Source organism: Schistocerca nitens, chromosome 2 (genome assembly GCF_023898315.1).
Source record: "Schistocerca nitens isolate TAMUIC-IGC-003100 chromosome 2, iqSchNite1.1, whole genome shotgun sequence".
Taxonomy (NCBI): domain Eukaryota; kingdom Metazoa; phylum Arthropoda; class Insecta; order Orthoptera; family Acrididae; genus Schistocerca; species Schistocerca nitens.
Genome location: NC_064615.1, coordinates 1,102,297,575 through 1,102,320,723, shown reverse-complemented (window position 1 = coordinate 1,102,320,723; position 23,149 = coordinate 1,102,297,575).

The following is a 23,149-nucleotide window of genomic DNA, read 5'->3' as shown; positions in this document are numbered from 1 at the left end:
GAAGCAGACATGGTCCAGTGCACGCAAGATGGCTACCAATTCTGCAGTAAAAACGGTACAGCCATCTGGCAAGGAACAAAGTTACGTGTGTCTCGCATAGGTATAAACATAACCAATGTGACCAGAAACCATGGAGCCATCAATATAAATCACTTCTGAACTCTGGAATGAACTGAGGAGACAGTGGAATTGGTGGTGAATGGCCTCCGGAGGGACAGAATCCTTTGAATTGATGGAGAGATCGAGGCAGAGCTGTGGCCGAGAGACGCACCACAGAGGGGTACATGTGTGAGCGGAGAAAAGGGGCGGTAAAGGGAAGTGAGCTCAGAAAAGAGTGACTGAATGCGGGCAGCCATGGTAAGCCCACATTGTAGCCACCACTGCGGGAGTTGATCTCCGTGTCTGGATAAAGGAGGCCATAATTAGTAATTAGGATCCTTTGGGGTGCAGCGAATGCGGAGCGTATAAGATAGCAGCTGCTGTTGGCGCAAAATTCGCAACGGTGGAATCTCCGTCTCTGCGAGAAGGCTAGTCCAGAAGGCACCAGTTGCAAGTCGTACCCCACAATGGTGGATGGGATCTAGTATGTGCAATGTCAAAGGCGAAGATGAGCGAGCCATGTCAACCGGGCAACGAAGACCAGACCCAAGAAGCGATGGGTGTCCACCACCTTGGCCATCGAGGAACAAGTCCAGATAGGGACGGACTGTACGACGATGACAGAAATGCACGACACAATTTGGCCACTGAAAACTGAAAACCATGGGTGAGAGCCCAAGATTGTGCCTGGTAGATTGCCCCCTGTAGACAATGTTCTGCAGCGCCCATGACAGTGGAAGCGATGTAGATACAAAAATCATCAGCATACAAAGAGGAGGACACTGTTGGCCCAGCAGCTGCCACCAGTACATTAATGGCTAAGAGAAAGGGAGGATGCTCAGCATGGAACCCTGTGGAATCCCATTTTCTTGCCGATGGGAAGTGCTGTTGGAGGAACCAACTTGGACCCGGAAAGAGTGACAAAAAAGAAAGTTATGGATAAAAATGGGCAGAGCGCCACGAAGTCCCCATTCGTGAAGGGTGGTGAGGATGTGGTGGTGCCAGGTGGTGTCGTAGGCTTTATGCAGGTCAAAGAAGACTGCAAAGACATGTTGCCGATGAGTAAAAGTCGACCAGATAGCAGACTCCAGGTGGACCAAGTTATCCACTGTAGAGCAGCCACAACGAAAAACCACCTGGAGTCAATGACAAAAGGTCACTGGATTCAAGAATCCAAAAAAGCTGTCGATTCACCAGGCGTTCAAGGAGCTTGCAGAGGGTGTTGGTAAGGCACACACGGTCAGTATACGATGGTGGCCAGCCACCGATAAGTGTTGGAGCATTTGGTTATGTATTCGATCCAGTCCAGGAGCTGTGTCAGGACAAAAGGAGAGGGCACTGGCGAATTCCCACTCACTAAATGTAGTATTATAAGGCTCTAAGCAGCGAGAAATGAAAGACAAAGGCAGCTGTTCCGAGCGCTCTTTCAGGAGGAGGAACGTGGGCGGATACTGAGTCGATGCAGAGGCTTGGGCAAAGTGTTGAGTGAAATGCTATGCAACAAAGTCCAGATAGGTAAGGACAACACCACACATAGAAATTCCTGCAACGCCAGTGGGAGGATGACTGCCAAAAATTCGCCTGAGTTTCTCCCAGACTTGTAAAGACAGGGTGTCGTTCCCAGAAAATCCGTTTCTGAAATATGATTAGGTAACAGGCCCGGGCACAGAATCGTTTGAAGATCAGAAGGAGAGCAGTAGAAGGGTGCTGCTTGAAGTGAGCACGGCGGTGGTCTTTTATGGCCGCAGTAATTTACGGAGTCCACCAAGGGACCATCTTCCGATGGGGGGAACCCGAGGAAGAAGGGATGGCTGAAACAGCTGCGGAAAGAATGGCGGCAGTCATAGTCTGTGTAGACTCATCAATACTGCTGTGTGGTAGTACAGGGGGGTGGTAGCAGAGGAGAAGGCACACCAATCAGCTTTAGAGAAGGACCACCTGGGAGGGTGACGGAGCGAGATACACTAAAGGGAGGTCAAAACAATTGGGTAATGATTGTTGTCACATAAGTCATCGTGGACACCCCACTGAATGGAGGGAAGAATGCCGGGGCTGCAGATGGAGAGGTCAATGGCAGAGAAAGTGATGTGTGCCACACTAAAGTGTGTGGGAGTGCTAGTGTATAGAAGACAGAGGTCAAGCCCTGCCAGAGCAGCTTCAACTGTCATGTGATTACCCCAAAGAGGGTTGTGGGCATTAAAGTCTCCTAGAAGCAGGAAGGAAGAAGGGACTTGTTGAAGAAGGGTGGTTAAGTCAAGGGATGTGGGCAGCCTGTCAGGCGGGAGGTAGAGATTACAGATTGTGATTGGATTGGCCATATGAAGCCTGACAGCAATTGCTTCCAGAGTGGTATAGATGGGGACCCATCTACTAATAATGTCCTTGCGGACTTAAGTTCAAACACCACCAGAAGCCCTCAAGGGGCCAATTCGGTTCAGACAGAAGGTGTGGAACCCACGATGGGTGGGGAAGTAAGAATTGACAAAATGGGTCTCCTGGAGAGCAATGCAAGCCGCAGAGTAAGAGGAAAGGAGGGGCTGCAACTCCACGAGGTGATGAAAATATCAATTACAATCCCACTGGAGGACTCTCAAGCTGGAGTCCAAATGGGAAGCGAACGGACTGAAGACGGTTACGCCACCGGCTCACTATCCGTCACCAATAAGGATGGGGTAATGTCCATATAGGTCCCCACCTATTGGCTGGAGGAGGGGAAGGCGACACCTCAGGGGGTAGCAGAGTGGCCTTGCCCTTGTTCTTGTGTTTCTGCTTCTTCTCTTGTGAAGGAAGAGAAGGGAAGACTGCAGTGAGGTCGGGCATTCAATTACACCTGGCAATCCAGGCGCCCACTGGCCGCGGATCACACAGCCGATGTGGAGCTGCAGATCACCTTTCAGGGGGTTGTCGGGGAGTCCTGGGAGGGAGCTCCAGCACCGGCAGCTGCCGAAGAAGGGGAGTGCTTCTCAGGTGCGGGAGGGGGAGCAGCAAGCGAAGGGATGGGTATAGGTACTGATGGGGGGAGGGGGGGGAAAGAGGAGTGGGAGAGGGAGTGTAAGGAAGAAGGTGTGGGTCGGAGCTGGGAAGAGTAGGGTGTTGGAGGGGGAATGGACATAACTGAAACAAAAGTAGAAGTTACAGGCACGGGATGGAGCCGGTCATACTTTCGACAAGCCTCGATGTAGGTAAGTCAATCTAAGGTCTTGAATCCGTTGTTCTTTCACATGCACCAGGCATGCTGACAAGCGTGGAGGATGCTGCGCATTACAATTTACGCACACTGGCGGGGCCGCACAGGTACTCCTCTCATGAAGGGGGCACCCACAGTCACTGCAGAGTGGATCATGGGTGCAGCAGGAAGGCGTGTCCAAACCCACTTAAAGCATCTCATTGGTGGTGGAATGTAAGGTTTTACATCACACCGATACACCCTTACCTTGACCTTCTCTGGGAGGGTATCCTCCTCGAAGGCCAGGATAAAGGCGCCTGTATCAGTGCGATTGTTTTAAGGGCCTCATTGTACATGGTGGATAAATCGAACTCCTTGCCGCTTGAGGTACGGAGCTCCTCGTCAGTTTGGAGAAGAAGATCCTGGTGGAAAAGGATGCCCCTGTATAGAGTTAAAAGACTAGTGGGGTGCGACGGAGGCTGGGATGTCACTGAGATGGTCACAAGCATGCAGGGCTTCAGATTGGGCAGCAGGTGTCTTTATGAGCAAAGAACTGGACCACATTTTACTCAAGGATTCCACTTCGCCATACTTATCTTCAATCGTCTCCACGAAAAATAAAGGCTTGGTCATGGCAAAACTTTCACCATCTGTCCTGGTAGAAACCATGTACCGAGGGAAAGGTTTCAACCCAAGCTGGCGAACTTGACCCTCTTCCCAGGGGTGGTCAAGGAGGGGAAGGCCGAAGGATCAGAAGAAGGCGTGTCATTTCTTCCGTCACTCTTAGAGATGGCCACAGAATGGCCAGGATGTTGACGTTTTTGTCACTTCATGTGCAAAGTGTCTGCCCTAGTACCACTCACTCTGACCATGGGCGCCACCCAGCCACAGCAAGGGCCGTCTGACAGGGTGGCCATTGTCAGGAGTTCTGATGACCCAAAGTGATGAGCATTGACTCCTTAGCATACACAAGGTGTTAACAGCTCAGCTACTAGCAGTGTGGTCCCTGTGTTGTCAGGGGGCTCAGCCAAGTGGGTACTTAACAGCCCCACCACATGGACTGGCTACCGTGCTGGTGCCCTGGCAGGAAGGGGGCCAGGGTGGAAGGGGAAGGGGGGAGGAGCCTGCACCATGGAAACTAGGTTGTGAGTTCATCCTCAAATGGCTCACACTGAACGGAAAATGTTGGAAATGGAGATCAAACCCCAAGGGGACCAAGGATGCCGAAAAGGAGATAGAAATAGCACGTACCAAAAAGAAAGCCGGGAGGATAGCCAGATCGATGTAAAGAAGTGCACCAAGAGGGAAGGGAGGGGACAGGGGAGGAGAGGAACAGGGATGGTAATGCAGTCTGGAAAAAGGAAGGAGACTGCAATAGCTCAGGGCCCCATGCGGCCACACATGTACCCACAAAAGGGACTGTGGGCCCCTGGGGGGTAATTATTTGTAAAGAAACTGATACCCAACATAAATTATGAGTTGCAGCATATTAATTAAATGTCAAATAAAAGTATACATTTATCAAAATTGACTGTCTCTTGAAATGCCGCAGAAATATCAGCATCACTGTGCTCACTTTCACAGAACTTTTTTTGTCACAATGAAGTCTCCAGCGGTGCTCCACAGATTTGCCGAAATTCTGTATGGCTCTGCATTCCATCGCCATCGTTTTGTGGGAACAAATCTGTTTAAATTCGAATCAGGTGTAGATACCAGAAAACAAACACTTTTACAAACCACCCAGGATCTGCAATGAATGCTTCCCCCAGTGGAATCAATGCAAACAGATCTAAAGTACACAGTAAACAATTGATTTACAGTGTTTGCAAGATGCTCGTAAATTCTTCAATGATTCCGACACGTTATTCAACTCCCACTAGAGACATGCATCTCGTGACAGATTCCCAATCGACTTTATTGGCAAATTAATATTTTCTTTTAATTTATGTAACTCCCTTAGACTCAAAACTAATAACAAATCTCACCCCTCATTTAATTCCGTGCGGTGAAGGTGCATACACAAATCGTTACTCCTTACAGCAATAAATTATTTCCCCAAAATATTCTCAGCTAAGTAGATGAACATACATCTGTCTTCCTAGGCAAGCATCATTAATTTTCATTTTTCCAAATTTCTCCGACCTCCATGCACCCAAAGTGTTTTGACCATAACTTCTGATTTGGTAATTACAACAAACATAAAACCATCGTAAAACTTAAGCCTAATACATACATACCCATAAATAAATCCCTTCTATACTCCCAAAAAACTAATTTATATGCATACTGTGCACGGATTGTTGACTTGGTACCACTCACAAAATAATTGAGTTCTCTGACCTCCTTGCACCCAAATGTGTGTCTAAACTATCTCTTTATAATTGCAGAGATGTTGTGCCCAAAAAAATATCCTTATGTGATGAAACAACAAACAAGCTACAATAAATCTTGAAATAGAACATTGCTAATTACCCCTCAATTTCGTACTCATCCCAAAATAATTCATTACATGCTTCTTTCGGCCCGATTTCATTTTTTCTCCCTTCTAGACCTCTCACTATCTTAAACTTCTCTCAAGTCAACAAATGAGGCAATAACGATTGTAATGTTCTACTGTACCATCGCCAATCTGTTACAGTAAAATCACATTTCTCCTTAAGATACCATTCTATCCAAATATCACCTTCTATATTAGAATCAAACTCACTGTATTCTCCCTTAAAATTAATGATATTAGTAGCTACAACATCATTATCATTAAATAAAGCATTACTTTTTACTTGCATGTCTTTTTACTTCCATGTCATTACAAACCTCTTCACAAACCACTTTCAACAGCATCACATCGTACAATTCACTACATAAAACCGCATTTACCTCTGTCGAAAAATCAGCAATATAAGAACCGTTCATAGTTTCACTACCCTCTGCTGTAACATCACGTAAATTGTAGCTACAGCATCGTGCAATTTCAGATCCAGCAGTACCATTAAATTCCACTGTGTTTTGATTTAAACCTGAGCATAATACCTTTTCCTCTCCTACACACTCCTGCACCACATTAATTTCGGATTGCACATCAAATTCATATCCACATTCATACTCAAACAAACATTCAAGATCCACAGATCCATCCAGACTTTCAGATTCACCGCCATTAGTAGAAAGATGTACACAGATTCCTTCCTCTAAGTATCAATACCAGCAGCTTCAACTTTCATAACTTCAGCACATAAAACATCATTACTACCTTCCTTCAAAAATAATTCACCAATATCTGCCGATACACACACAAATTCATAAACAGCTGACAAGACTAATGCTACGCCGACCTTATTAACCTCCTTAACAACTTTCGCTGTCACAGTATCACCTGGAACATCACCACCATCACTATAATCGTTACCGCTCGTTAGCATCTCTTTAGAATTTTCTGTACCATCTAACACTACCAAATTCAGCTCTACCTCAGCCACCTTTTGGCACACAGAATCTTTCATTGTATCAACATTCACACACTCATCTCACATTCATAAAACAAATCTTTTTTTTTCCTAAATCTTCATCACCACCTTTATCGTTATCTTTCATTACCTCATGATTACGCCTTTTATTTATGATCTAATTTGAAAATTTATCTATTTGATTCTCATCTCTTACTAATTTCATTTCAAAATTCTAACACCTTGCTGCCAATTTATTAACACCTATCACATTTCCGTTTACTCACATCCTATTCATCGCCGGTTTATTTTGCTATCTCCAGACCTGAGATGCGGCGAAACCTAGTTTCCCGATCTCCCATTACACTGGCTCATTTCGCCAGGTGTCGGTCCCTCAAATCTACGTTTTTGGTTGGATGTGTTCCTGTTACTGTTTCCCTTATCAAAACTGCTGTTTGCGTTCTGTTGATAACTTCCCAGATGTCTTTCGTAGTAGATACTCTGACTGTAGTTATGATTTCCACTCTGAAAACTATTTGTCTGCTTACTTTGCAGTTTAAATTTCAACGCCCATTCTAATTTTTTCTACAAAGTCCAAAAATTCGTCTATTGAGTTGCTAGGACTGTGCATTAGATCCCACTGCAAATTTTCCCGTAACTGCCTTTTCAACATCGTAATTTCAGTAAGCTCTCCCAATGGATGTTTCACATGCATTAATGTTGCAGTTTTACGTTTACAAAATTCTTGCATCGATCGGTTCCCGTATTTAAATGTTGGCCCATTCAGAAACTCATTTTGGAGTCATGTTTGCTTCGCTTCACTCTAGAACTTGTTCAGGAAACTGCTTTCAAATACTTCGTAGGTAGTAAATGTATCACTGTGTATATTTGCCCACAATTGCGGCTCACCTTCCAAATGTCTTCACGAATTTTATCTTCGCCTCGTCGGACATTCCCCTTATAAAACCATCCCTGTGTGCTGCTAGAAAATTTATTTGGTGATATTTCCCGTCGTCTCCGAAACAGTTGGCTGATCCCGAGTTCATCCACGGAACATTGATCACTGTATAGGTTTGATGTGCAGCAAAAAAATTAATTTCACTTGTATTTAATTGATTTGCTTTTTAACTTCACTATTTTCAATTTTAATGCCAGATTCTAATTGTTCCTTTATTTTATCTACCACTTTCTCCCCTTTACCTATTCAAACAGATAAGTTGCTGATAGCCTCTGTCATTTCAGCCATTAGAGCATCCTGCCTTAGAGTCAAGTATCCCAACTTCATTCGAAATTTTGTCCATTTCATCCTGAATGGTTTTTAATTTTCCGTCTTATCAATTCCTCGATTCCACTAGCCATTTTACCTGCTTCGTCTTTCACAAGCTATTTTGGACTGAACCAAATCAATTTTTAAATTTGTCACCCATATCGGTTTTAACAGAATTAATTTTTAAATTTATGACACCCGTATTGGTTTTAAGAGAATAAATTTTGGATCCCAAAATTCTTATCATTTGCATTAATAGCGACATCATGTCTCCTCCAAATTAATCTCCCTTGCCCGATTTCTTACTCTTTGCCCTACTAAATTCACCACCGATCATGCTCTCCTGCTCGGGCTAAGTGGCTCGCTAGTATTTTCGGACCCACGCAAACTGGCTGACTGCTTAATATTAGCGATGTATATTATTGGCAATTGAACTACAGAACCATACATAATCTCCACTATCACTGGTACTTAGCTTTGTCATGTAGATCCTTCTGCTATGGTATTGCAGCCGATGTTGCAGCTGAAGCCGACGCTGAAGATCTTGTAGCCTCTGCTGTGGTACTGCAACTGCCACTGCGTGATGAAGCTGCTGCTGGCTGGAACCACGTCCTTCCCATGTCACCTCTTCTTCCGCGTTACTTTTTTCATCACTGCTAACCACTGCTAAAACTTGGTGCACACAACTGTTGCAAAATTCGTAGCTCAGAGCTCCCACACAAACTGTCTAAACTGACACAGACTGGGGACCTAGGTCACAGAATGTCGTTAACTGTGGGAATTACAATTGTATTTTCACAACTATTAAAGAAACCAAATATTCAGTCCTGAACTGATCTCATGTTTAACTTTTGCGAGGTTCCGCTTATCGAAGTTCAGATAATACTTTTGGGAACACTTTGCAGAATTTGAATCCAGTTCTAAAACTTTCCAGAGTTCATATTACACACCTAACGCTTTCCAAAATCCAATCCTGTTCCAACACGGAGAGGGTTCTTATCCCTCAACTAACACTTTTCGAATTCCTATTCCGGACGAGCCCCCAATTGCGAGCTAACATCTTAAAGATGTTCGGGCTCACATGCGGTTCCTCTGTGTCAAAATGTCTTGGCTCAAACTCATCTAGGGGTTGAACCGCACATGTCTCATCACACGCCCTAAATTAGACACTTGTGACTGTTTGGTTAAAATGTATGGCTGATGGCGAGTTTGTGAAATAGAAAGTTAATATAACATATAATAATAATAATAATAATAATAATAATAATAATAAACTCATGGTTACTACAATTATTGGAAATATACAAAGTAGATCCTAAATTGATACAGTTCCTAAACATAGTAATGAAAAATTGGAAAACCACACTTAATATCCAAACAAATTCAAATAATATCACATCACAGCCAATACAGATTAAGCGTGGAATATACCAAGGAGACTCATTAAGTCCTTTCAGGTTCTGCCTTGCTCTGAACCCACTATCCAACATGCTAAATAATACAAATTATGGATATAATATTACTGGAACATACCAACACAAAATCACACATTTGCTATACATGGATGATCTAAAACTACTGGCAGTAACAAATCAACAACTCAACCAATTACTAAAGATAATAGAAGTATTCATCAGTGATATAAATATGGCCTTTGGAACTGACAAATGTAAGAAAAATAGCATAGTCAAGGGAAAACACACTAAACAAGAAGATTACATATTGGATAACCACAGCAACTGCATAGAAGCGATGGAAAAAACAGATGCCTATAAATATCTAGGATAGAGACAAAAAATAGGAATAGATAATACAAATATTAAAGAAGAACTAAAAGAAAAATATAGACAAAGACTAACAAAAATACTGAAAACAGAATTGACAGCAAGAAACAAGACAAAAGCTATAAATACTTATGCTATACCAATATTGACCTACTCATTTGGAGTAGTGAAATGGAGTAACACAGACCTAGAAGCACTCAGTACACTTACACGATCACAATGCCACAAATATAGAATACATCACATACATTCAGCCACAGAAAGATTCACATTAAGCAGAAAGGAAGGAGGAAGGGGATTTATCGACATAAAAAACCTACATTATGGACAGGTAGACAATTTAAGAAAATTCTTTATAGAATGAGCAGAAACTAACAAAATACACTAAGCAATCACTTATATAAATACATTGGCTACACCATTGCAATTTCATAACCACTTCTACAACCCCTTAGATCGCATAACATCAACAGATACGAAGAAAGTAAATTGGAAAAAGAAAACACTACATGGCAAGCACCCGTATCATCTAACACAGCCACACATCGATCAAGACGCATCCAACACATGGCTAAGAAAAGGCAATATATACAGTGAGATGGAAGGATTCATGATTGCAATACAGGATCAAACAATAAACACCAGATATTATAGCAAGCATATTATTAAAGATCCCAATACCCCAACAGATAAATGCAAACTTTGCAAACAACAAATAGAAACAGTAGATCACATCACAAGTGGATGTACAATGCTAGCAAATACAGAATACACCAGAAGACTTGCCATACAACATAAACTAATAAAACAACACGTTTCCACATACAAGTATGCACCACAAAATGTACTGGAGAATGATGAATACAAATTATACTGGAACAGAATCATTATACAGATAAAACAACACCACATAACAAACCTGACATCATACTCACCAATAAAAAGAAGAAGTTAACACAACTAATCGAAATATCCATACCCAATACAACAAATGTACAGAAGAAAACAGGAGAAAAAATTGAAAAATACATCCAACTGGCTGAGGAAATCAAGGACATGTGGCATCAGGATAAAGTTGACATTATACCAATGATACTATCAACTACAGAAGTCATACCACACAATATCCACCAGTACATCAACGCAATACAGCTACATCCAAACGTATATACACAACTACAGAAATCTGTAATTATTGATACATGTTCAATTACCCAAAAGTTCCTAAATGCAATGAAACATATACCGTACAGTTAAAAGGAAGTCACGCCTGATCAAGGTCCGCGTCACTTTCCATTTTTAACCAGACGTAACATCTGAGAAAGGAAAGAAATAATAATAATATCGGGAACTAAATGATCCATAAATGATGTAGGCCACACACTTGCAATTTTGTTAGAATAACGTTTATTCAGAAAGCAAACTAATAATGAAAGTGGTCGTATTTAGAGTTACTGCTACACTCTAGGGCGTATCATTTGACACAGTTTGATCATTCACAATATCATAGCAAATTACAAGTTCGATACTCCACCTCGTTAACTATTTGAAAAGTTAGAGTTCATACCAGGCGCACAGCTGCTCATCGCTCAAAGACTAAGTCCCGTGATACTGCACAACGCGAAATTTTGTAAGTTGTTTCACTTCCTTCATAAATGTTTCGCTTTATGACCAATCTAGGTTTGCCATATTTAACACCACTACGTCTCCTTGGACACAAAGCCTTCTACTGGGTTTCCCTACGACGTAGGTTCTCGTCTGTCTCACTCGCACACTACAGTGCTTAGGCCTCAAAGGACAATAGACACCTGCGAGTTTCCCCATCTCGTGGTGAATCTGTACCCTTTATGGCATCCAGTCCTGGACAACAGGGTTCGCTTCACAATTCCTGAAGGCTGATTCTTTCGGCCATATACTTAAATGAGAGTAAATTGCTTGCTAACTCACAGGACAAACACCTTCCTTCTAGCTACCGCCCCATTTCTCTCACCAGGTGTGTTTGCAACGTGGTGGAACATATGATTCATGCCTGGCTGGTACAGTGGCTCGAGTCTTGCAATTAACTACAGTGTGTATTTTAGCGCGCCATTCTGCAGTTGACCATATTGTCACTTTGTCAATCCATGTCATGAATGGTTTTCTGTGGAACTACCAGACTGTGGCCATGTTTTTTGATTTGGAGAAAGCCTACGGCACCTGCTAACAGACTGGTATTCTCTGTACTATATACACATGAGGCTTCTAAGGCCGCATGCCCTGTTGCCTTCATGAATTTTTAAAACACGTGAGTTCTGCTTTGTCAGACACCTTTATTCAGGAAAATGGCATACCTCAGGGTACTGTCCCGAGCATCATCCTCTTTTCTGTCATCATTAAGGCTCTTATGACCTGTCTCCCACTGGGCATCTCTGCCTCCATTTTCATTAACGATTTTTCTATCTAATGCCATTCTGCATGGACTTGTCTCATCGAGTGTCGTCTTCAGCATTGTCTTGATCGTCTTTACTCATGGAGCATTGACAATGGATTTCGCTTTTCCACTGACAAAACTGTATGAATTTCTTGCAGCACAATTGGTTTCTTCCACCGCCACCACCTTTATATCTTGAGCCTGTTGCTCTTCCATTCATTGAAACTATGAAATTCATGGGTCTTATTCTCGACAGGAAACTTTCTTGGTCCTTTCATGTGTCCTACCTGGCTACTTGCTGTATGCGGACCCTCAGTGTCCTACGTGTCTTCTGCGGTACTTCCTGGGAAGTGGATCGGACCGCGCTCGCCCATTAGTACTGGTCCCTTGTTCGTTTGAAACTAGGCTAAGGGGGTTTTGTTTATGCATCTGCACGTCCGTCCATCTTACATTGTCTCAATACAATCCACCATGGTTGAGAGTCTGTATGCAGAAGGTGCCAGACTACTGTCATACCGCTGTGATTTTCTCCTCAGCAGATACGTGTGCCATTTGTCTATCATGCGTGGCCACCCATTCTATGCCTCCTTCTTCGATGACTCCTTTGATCACCACTATGAGGTGCGTCCCTCTTCTCTTTTACCTTCTGGAGTTCGCTTTCGACTATTGCTCCAGCAGCTTAACTTCACACTACCTGCCATGTTCCCAATGGGTGTGAACCCTTCACCACCTTGGCTTCATGCGGTGGCCCATGTTCACCTTTGACGTCATTGGCCACCTGAGGGCACTACTCCAGCCTCACTCTATCGCCATAGGTTTCTTGACCTTCGCACGGAACACTGTGATGGTACGTTTGTGTACACTGATGGCTCTCGGACTGATCGTTGTGTCTAGTGTGCCTTTGTCATTGGCACCGATGTTTTTCATTATCGGCTTCAGGAATACTGCTCAGTATTTACAGTGGAGCTCTTCTCCCTGTATCAGGCCATGCAGCACATCCGACGACACAGGCTTTTTCCATTGTGTGCTCTGCTCTGATTCCCTCAGTGCCCTTCACAGCCCCTGTGTGCTGTACACAATCCATACCTTAGTGCAACGGGACCAGGAAAGCTTTCACTTGCTCATTCTCGATGGAACTACTGTGATGTTACTGTGGGTCCCTGGTCATGTTGGTCTGACAGGAAACGACGACGCTGCTGCCAAGGCTGCAGTCCTTGTACCTCGGCCCTGGCTAGTTCTTCCATTTGTTCTGATGATTCCTGTGTTGCCATTTGTCAGCAGGTGTTGTCACTTTGACAAGACCACTGGTCTTCCCTTCATGGAAACAAGCTCCAGGGAATTACACCTCTCCCAGGGGCTTTGACAACCTCCTCCCAGCCCTCTCGCTGTGAGGTTATCATTTTAGCTAGGTCGCATTTTGGGCACTGTTCTTTTAGCCATCACCATTTGTTAAGTGGCGATTCCCCACCAGTTTGTGCTCATTGCCCTCAACCTTTGATGTTCATCTTTTCATGGTGGAATGCCCTTTTTTTAACCACTTACCTTCTAATTTATGTTTTCTGTCTGAGTTATCAGCTGTTTTAGCGAACGATATGCTGGTGGATAACAGAGATCTATTTGTGCACAAAATCCTGCACTGGCAACACTTTCGCAATTATGGACGGTGTAGAGGCAGCATGGATAAATATTTCTGCAGGGGTTTCCAGCTACTTGTTGAGTCCATGCCTCATCGAGTTGCTGCACTATGCTGGGCAAAACGATGTCTGACACGACATTAGGAGGTATCCGATGACTTTTGTAACCTCAGTGTATATCCTGTGATGATGTACAAGCTCATTTACTTTGAAAGTTTTTTCTATTTTTTTTTATAGTGCTATTTGCTGAATGGATGACTCACATAATATATAAAATATATTAATGCACTAACAATAGAATTCTCAGAAAGTAAATGGGTTTTGTTCCTTACATTTGTATTAGCATTTGATGTTTTGTTCCTGTCTTGCCCTTGTGGATTATGAATATTTTGCCCTTTTAGATTACATACTGCCATCAACAGGCATTTAAAATGTATATTTAGATGTGTCTTTTTGTACTCTGTTGTCTCTTTAGGGTGCCATGAACATTTATTGGCCCCTCTACTTAAGTATGCTGGTTTCTGTTGTAACTGAGACGGTTGGTAAATTCTGAGAAGTTCTGTGCTTAAATGTGCACATCTGCTGCCCAAGGTGGTGAGTGGCAGTCTATTCTATTTCATTGTTGTCATTTCAGGTTGCTAGTTACATGAAATAGTTGCTGTTTATCTTCTATGTTATTGCTTGTCATGGAGACTGCTGCTGCTTACCATCAACAAATACAAGTTTTTCATCTTTTACCAGCTAATCGAATAATCATGTACCTCATTAGCTTGCCCTCAATTTTTTTTTTTTAAGAATTAGCAGGTATTCCCAGATTTGTTTGGTGGGAGCTTGTTGAATACCTTTCCATCTGAGTACATAACTCCACTGAGAACTCTAGGTGACCAGGCAAAGTCTACATGAAAATTATTTTTAAACAATGGAAAATACAGTATAGAATACTGAGAATATTATAAAAAGGATAGTTGCTACTCACCATATAGCAGACCGAGTGAGGTGTTGCAGTGGTTAGCATACTGGACTCGCATTTGGGAGGACGACGGTTCAAACCCATGTCTGGTCATCCTGATTTAGGTTTTCCGTAAATCACCTCAGACATATGCCGAGATGGTTCCTTTACAAGGGCATGGCAGACTTCCTTCCCCATCTTCCCTAATCTGATGGAACTGATGACCTACCTGTCTGGTCCGCTCCCCCATATCATTCAGTCACCATATAGCGGACATGCTGAGTTGCAGACAGGCACAACAAAATGACTGTCAAACAAAGCTTTTCCTCAAAGAGGCCTGTGTCAGAATTAGGAAAAACACACACACACACACACACACACACACACACACACACACACACACACACACACACACACAAAAAAAACCATAGTCTCTGGCTGCCAAGGCCAGACTAAATTATTTTTGTGTCTTGAATTGCAATTGCAGATCTCAGGTCAACAAAATGGTGTTAACTATTTAACTATCATTTAAAAAAAAGTTGGGAAAAAAAATCATGAAATATAACTGGAACTTTTTTCTTAGTCTCTCTTCTTCTTGAAACTCAATGTCATTGACGAAATTTGCTGTAAGCTTGTACAATTTTCTGTTCCAAATGTATTCCAGTACTTTTTTTTAATCATAGAACAAGGGTAGTAGAAACTTTTGACTCTTGTGTGCTGTATTGCACTCAACTTCGTGGCACATGGCCAAGGTATTAGTGACAGACAGGCATATACATCTTGCAGCTTCCTGCTTTTTGTCCACTGGGGAACCACGACTAGAAGGCCTCTAACTACAGACAGTATATTCACTGATTGATAATTAAATAATGTATATACTCCATGTAACGAGTTGATATTGAAGAATTGCTTACGATAGTTATGGATAGGTGACTATGTCAAAGTAACATTGGCTGACACCAGGTTTTGGTTAAACATTACCTCATACAGTGAAGTCCTGGTCATACCCCATAATGTGAGACTAGTGTGTCCACACTATTGTCAGACCATAGTAAATAATAACTGCCATCTTCTCTGTAACAGACTACAGTTTCAAGTCATTTGCTGTGGACACACATGCCATTGCGCTCGTGTAGACTTCTGTTTAGTAATATGCACTCTTCTGGGTGTTGCAACATTTACAAGCTGCAGTGTAGTTGTTTGTTCCCTCTTATGGCTGTGCCATTCTGAGGAAGACAATGAAGCATGTATCGTACAAGGGAAACTCCCCATTGCATCCCCCTCACATTTAGTGGTAAGTTGGCTCATTGGATAGACTGTCAAAAACAGAACACAGATCAAATACGAAAAGAGGAAGAAGGTATACTGAACTGTCGGAAAAAGAAGCAAAATAGAAACAGTGAATGGTCCAAGATCAACATGTCAGAGAGTTTATTAATGGCCGATGACTGCTGTATTTAGCTTTTGAGGTGATGGTTTGACCATTTGAGCAACATTTGTTATAGACCTATTACTCCATGCAGCTACACCTAACAACACTGCCTTAACACTGGTGTAGATATTCAGCCTTGCAACTCTTTTGATTTATCTCAGGGTCCAACTGTGCTGTGTCCTATGCTTCTTTGGCATCGAACTTCTTTTTTTCCGTGCAGATTTCTATAAGTGAAGTGGTATAAAACAAAACATTGCTTCTTTACTTAAATAAAGTATAGATTGGTTCCTATTAACTTTGTATATTGTCACAAACTTTCATAAACAGTTATACATTACATGGGAAGTTATTACTCCCAAAACCAACTAACACTGCTACCTCAAAGACATTTCATTCACATGTATGTGAATAGTATAAAATAACAATCACTTACATACATCATACTTCCTTGGTGCTGGACATCTTCCATGGTACCAGAGCTGCTCTGTTCCTTCTTGCTCCACAGAGATTATAAATGCTGTCCAGGAGGTAGACTCCACACCTATCAAGTGATACTTTCCCACAGTATGTGCTTGCTCGAGTGTGAGATGTGTAGTGTGCACATATCCCACACCTCCCCTATAGAATTTAAAACACAAACACACCAACAACACATCAAATTACTACAAAAGTTAACAAAATTTACCAGTTATGTCCTCGATACTCATGACAAAGCACATCTTGTATCCTGTTCTGCAAATTCATAGCCAACTTACCTTTTTTCCATCAAGTAGTTCATTGTTTGGTCTTATTTTCCATTTCTACATTGTATAAACCTTTCTCTTTTCCTGTTGTTGGCTCTACCAAAAATAATGCTTTGGGGTGTGGCATTCCCTTGACTCTGTATGGGACAGCATACTTGGGAAAAAAAAGTTTTACTCGTCCCTTTCTTACGATTTGAACTCATATGATGGTCATCAGTTAGTACTAGATCTCCAATATTAAATTCCAGTATTTGTACCAGTATGTTATATCATTTAACTCATGGATCCATACTGTCTATTGTGTTTTCTGCACTTATTGATGTACGCCTTCTATCACTCTAATTTCAGCCTGAGGCCAAGTAAACAATTTTAATAAAGGTTCTACTATAAACGGTTTATCCATTATTTCCATAGGTGACACTCCTATTGTGAAATGTGGCAATTCATTAATTATCCCTTGGAATTCGGAAATTAATTGTGGCCAACCTCTATTCCCTGTCCTACACGGCCTAGCAATTTCTTTCAATTATGCATTCTCAAGGGTTACTTTGTGGGTGGTATTTTGAGATTTCCCATGCTAAAAACTCTTTAAAGGCTTTACTCACAAACTGTGGGCCATTGTTTGTCAACAATCTACATGGCTTTCCTATATCCGTGAAATATTCCCATAGACATCTAATCACCATCCCTGTGTTGGCATGCTTAATTGTATAGAATGTAACATATTTAGACCAACACTCAGCTAGTATAAATACTTAAGGTAGCCCCCTCTACTCATTGGTAACTGGCAAAAGAAATCAGCGGCCATGAGGTCATGTAATCCTTTAGGTAGCGTCAGGTATAACTTACACATTATCGCTTGTTTGTAGCCTTTCATCTTTTGGCAAGTTTTACGTGTACGTCGTAAAGACAGTACTTTTTTACTTAAGTTCTTAAAGTGGATGTATGTATTGTGTATTAAACCAGGGACCTCAAAACGACAGAGGCTTCGTCCCGCCGTAGCCCTCAGTGGTTCACAACCCCACAACAGGCCACAGCAGTCCACCCACCTCACCGCTGCCCCACACCGAACCCAGAGCTATTGTGTGATATGGCCCCCAGTGGACCTCCCCCCCTCCCCGTCCCCCTGGGAACAACTCGTACCAGATGAGTGTAACCACAAATATTTGCATGGTAGAGTAATTATGGTGTGAGTGTACATGGAGACAGTGTTTGCGCAGTAATCGCCGACATAGTGTAACTGAGGCGGAATAAGGGGAAGCAGCCCACATTCACTGAGGTTGATGGAAAACTGCCTTAAAAATCATCCACAGGCTGGCCGACACACCAGACCTTGACGCTAATCCACCGAGCGGATTTGTGCCGGGGACCAGCATGCCTTCCCGCTCGGGAAGCAGAGCATTAGACAGCGCGGCTAGGTGGGTGGGCAGTTCTTAAAGTACGAGGTGCATTCAAGTTCTAAGGCCTCCGATTTTTTTTCTCCGGACTGGAAAGAGAGAGAAACATGCGCATTGTTTTAAAATGAGGCCGCGTTCATTGTCAATACATCCCAGAGATGGCAGCACCGTACGGCAGATGGAATTTTACCGCCAGCGGCGCGAATGAGACCTGTTTTAAATACTTAAAATGGCGACGTTTTCCTTACTTGAACAGCGTGCAATCATTCGTTTTCTGAATTTGCGTGGTGTGAAACCAATTGAAATTCATCGACAGTTGAAGGAGACATGTGGTGATGGAGTTATGGATGTGTCGAAAGTGCGTTCCTGGGTGCAACAGTTTAATGAAGGCAGAACATCGTGTGACAACAAACTGAAACAACCTCGGGCTTGCACAAGCCGGTCTGACGACATGGTCGAGAAAGTGGAGAGAATTGTTTTGGGGGGGATCGTCGAATGACTGTTGAACAGATAGCCTCCAGAGTTGGCATTTCTGTGGGTTCTGTGCACACAATCCTGCATGACGACCTGAAAATGCGAAAAGTGTCATCCAGGTAGGTGCCACGAATGCTGACGGACGCCCGTGTGGCATGTTGCCAAGCAATGTTGACGCACAATGACAGCATGAATGGGACTTTCTTTTCATCGGTTGTGACAATGGATGAGACGTGGATGCCATTTTTCAATCCAGAAACAAAGCGCCAGTCAGCTCAATGGAAGCACACAGACTCACTGCCACCAAAAAAATTTCGGGTAACTGCCAGTTGAAAAAATGATGGTGTCCATGTTCTGGAACAGCGAGAGCGTAATCCTTACACATTGCGTTCCAAAGGGCACTACAAATTCCTTCCTGCACTGCAACAAAAACGTCCGGGAAGGGCTGCGCGTATGCTGTTTCACCAAGACAACGCACCCGCACTTCGAGCTAACGTTACGCAACAGTTTCCTCGTGATAACAACTTTGAAGTGATTCCTCATGCTCCCTACTCACCTGACCTGGCTCCTAGTGACTTTTGGCTTTTTCCAACAATGAAAGACACTCTCCATGGTCACACATTCACCAGCCGTGCTGCTATTGGCTCAGCGATTTTCCAGTGGTCAAAACAGACTCCTAAAGAAGCCTTTGCCACTGGCATGGAATCATGGCGTCAGCGTTGTGAAAAATGTGTACGTCTGCAGGGCGATTATGTCGAAAAGTAACGCCAGTTTCATCGATTTCGGGTGAGTAGTCAATTAGAAAAAAAATCGGAGGCCTTAGAACTTGAATGCACCTCGTAGTAAAATTCTACCATATGTGAACACATTTTTGTACCCCAAAGTGTGCATACCCTTCATGAATAAATATACTTAATCTCCAAATCCATTTAATCTTTTCCTTCAATAAATTGAATAACTAGGATTATTCATGGGTTGATCTCTCATATATTTCATAAAGAATCTTGCTAGTCTGACAAATGTTTCAATTATTTCGTACTTTTAGGTTCTGGATATTCTATGGCTCTTATCCTGTCTGAATCTGCTTTTATTCCACTAAGGTCTACTAAGTGACCTAGAAACTTAAGTTATTCTCTCCCAGTAAATGATTTTGAAAGTCTTTATAGTGATTCCTTCAACACAAAACCTTTCTAATGTTCTAACCAGTAAATTACAATATTCTTCCCATGTCTTCAACACTAGGAGTATGTAATCTCCTAGCTTATTAGTTTTCAATAAATCTTTAACCCAGCACAGCATCCGATGCTGAGCATCCAATACTGAGATATTTAATCCAAAGGCTAACACTCTGCATTGGTATGACTTAATAAAAACAGTAAATTTCTTTGAAGTCTCGTCAAGTCTGACTTGCCAGTACCCAGATGCGAGATACATTGAGCTAAAATACTTTGCTTGCTCGAACATCGTTAATATTTTGTCTATACTGACTGGTCGATCTTTTCCAGGTTCTACATGCTTATTTAGAGAACATGCATCCAACACTATATGTACTCCCCGCCATCGCTTTACGCATTACTAATAATGGGTTACTGCATAAACTAGAACTATTATTGCTCTTCCTAACATTTTAGTTATCTTTCCTTGTATGGCTGGTCATATACTTAACGCTACAGGATAGGGTTTACACAAAAAAAAAAAAGGCGATTTATCTTTGATCTTAAAACTATATACATAGTTACCAAGTACTCCAGGTTTATCTGAGAAAACTTCATCAATATATGGCATAGATCATTTTTCTGTAACTCAGTTAACAGATCAGATTCATAAGCTTTCATCCTAATTAGTTATTCCAGCATACTTTGTGTATCCAAAGTGTCTTCTAAATCCATCACAGTGCTCTTTGCTACAAGGCAGATGTTATGTCTTGGTATTATCGGTAGTCTTCCCACTAAATGGTATTAGAAATACTTGTTGCAAATATGTACATGTTAATATCTGTGCTGAAAAATCCATTATTACTTTAAATCTTATCGGCCAGTCGATACCTAGTAACAACTGCAAGTTTACGTTAGGCACTACTAAGCATGTCTGCATAAACATAAAATTGCTTAATGCTATTGGTAATCGCACTTCATGCTTAATTTGTCTTTGTTTGCTCCCAGTTATTCTTACTACATACACTCCAGCTACCAACAGTATTGGATAGACACTCTGATGTTTTAATACTTCACACAAAGACTCAGACATAAAAGAAATCTCACTTCCTGAATCTATGTATGCACACATTTCCTGATCGCCAATTGCTCCTGAAACTATTGGTTTAGTAAACTCAGTACCTGTTTCTTTGTCTTCTTCGAGTAACCAATTTCAAAGTGGTGTTACCTCAATGAAGGCAATCAATGTTTTTTCATATGGTCCTACACTTAGTTGCACAGCTCCTGAATCATGACCCCTTCACCATGATGTTGATAGTTTTCCATTACTATTGTTGTCTGGTTTGTTGAAAAAGGCTGCACTAATCTAGCACCTTCCCTGAGGCCACTATTTGCAAATGTATGTGTATCCACACTTCATACTCTCTCTTTGTTGTTTGGATTTACTATTCTATACTTGGATCTTGTTAGATAGCATTCTATAGACTTTTTGAAACCATCCCATGAACTGTTACACTCACATGTAATAATTCTAGTGTCAATTTCTCTTGTATTGTTTTAGACCAATATCTAAGATTGAATTTCTCCAGAAAATTGTCCCACGAGGTAAACTGTTCCGAGTGGGTGGTTCTCCACTCGGCACACCTTCCCCTAACAAATGGCTCATAATGAAATTATCTTTCTATAGTCTTCCCACTTTTGTGGTAATGACCTGGAAAATACTCACAGGAAGTACATTGGATGTGCTTCCCCATCTGGTTTAAACTTTGGAAAGTGCTTATAAAAGTTCATTCCACTTCCTGACTGTAATTCCTCTAATACGGTGTTGCACCAAAATGTTTACCTTTAACTTGACTTTTTGTTAATTCCCTTCTAGTTTTTGCCAGTTCATCCCATAGTCTTTTAAACTCATCCGTGTTATTAGTGACTTCCTCCCTGGAAAGCTGCCCATTTCATACAGTGCATGAAGTCTCCTGAAATTTTGGATCTAACTATGCTCGTGTTTTTTCCTCCATACCTGAATGTATCTCGTGTGTATATACGAAATCTCCATTGTCATTTCTCTGCTTTAAAATTTCTATGTGCGTTTGCGCATCTGACATCTGATCTTCCATATTAACCTCTGTCGACATTTTCCTTTTTCTGACTGGGATAAACAAACTCACAAATATTACTGAATCCCCACACTACAACAAAACCAATTTTGAAGCGAAAGACTGGTGTAGCTCACTGTAGTCATACTGCTTGCTGGCAATTATGTGGTCGTCGACAGTTGGTTTAGACTGCCTGCTGGCCTCACGGTGGTGTAGACTGTGTTTGGGTGATGGATGAATTGTCAACGGCTGTGTGCTGTCTGGACATCACTGGCTGCATGCTGGTTCTTGGCTAGTCACCTATGGCTGCAGCTTCGCGTTTCGTCTGTTTGCATGGATGCTCTTAGCCCAGGCACATTTTACACACCTATTATTCCATACAGCTACACCTAACTCCTTAATACTCCCTTATTAGATTGGTTTAGAAATTCAACCTTGAAACTCTTGATTTATCTCAGGGTACAGCTACACAGTGCCCTGTTCTTCAGCATCGCACTTCTTTCTTCCATGCAGATTTCTACAAGTAAATGCCTATAAACCAAAATATTGCTTCTCTACTTAAAGTACAGATTGGTTTCAGTTAACTCTGTATATTGTCGCAAACTTTCTTAAAGAGTTACACACTACATGGGTAGTTACTATCCCCAGAACCAACTAACATTGCTGTCTCGAAAACATCTCATTAACATGTAAGTGAACAGCATAAAACAACAATCACTTATATAGATAATATTTGCCTTTCTTGGTGCCAGAGGTCTTCCAAGGTACCAGAGTGCCACTCCTTGCTCCATAGAGATTACAAATGCTCTCCAGTAGATAGACTCTGCACCTATAGAGTAATACTTTCCCACAGTATGTAACCTGATGTTTACAAACTAATTGCAATTGTGCACATCTTTACTTTGAGCTCTATATTTGACGTATGTGATATGTACCCTTTCGTGAATGCCTTGGATCTCTACAACGTGCAACACTGACTTTTAAATACTGTGGTGCCATTGTCATGCGGTCACAGAATTGGACTGCAAAGTGGGATATCCAGGTTCAAATCTCCCTCAAGCTCAACTTTCCTCCCCCCCCCCCCCCCCCCCCCCCCCCCCACAC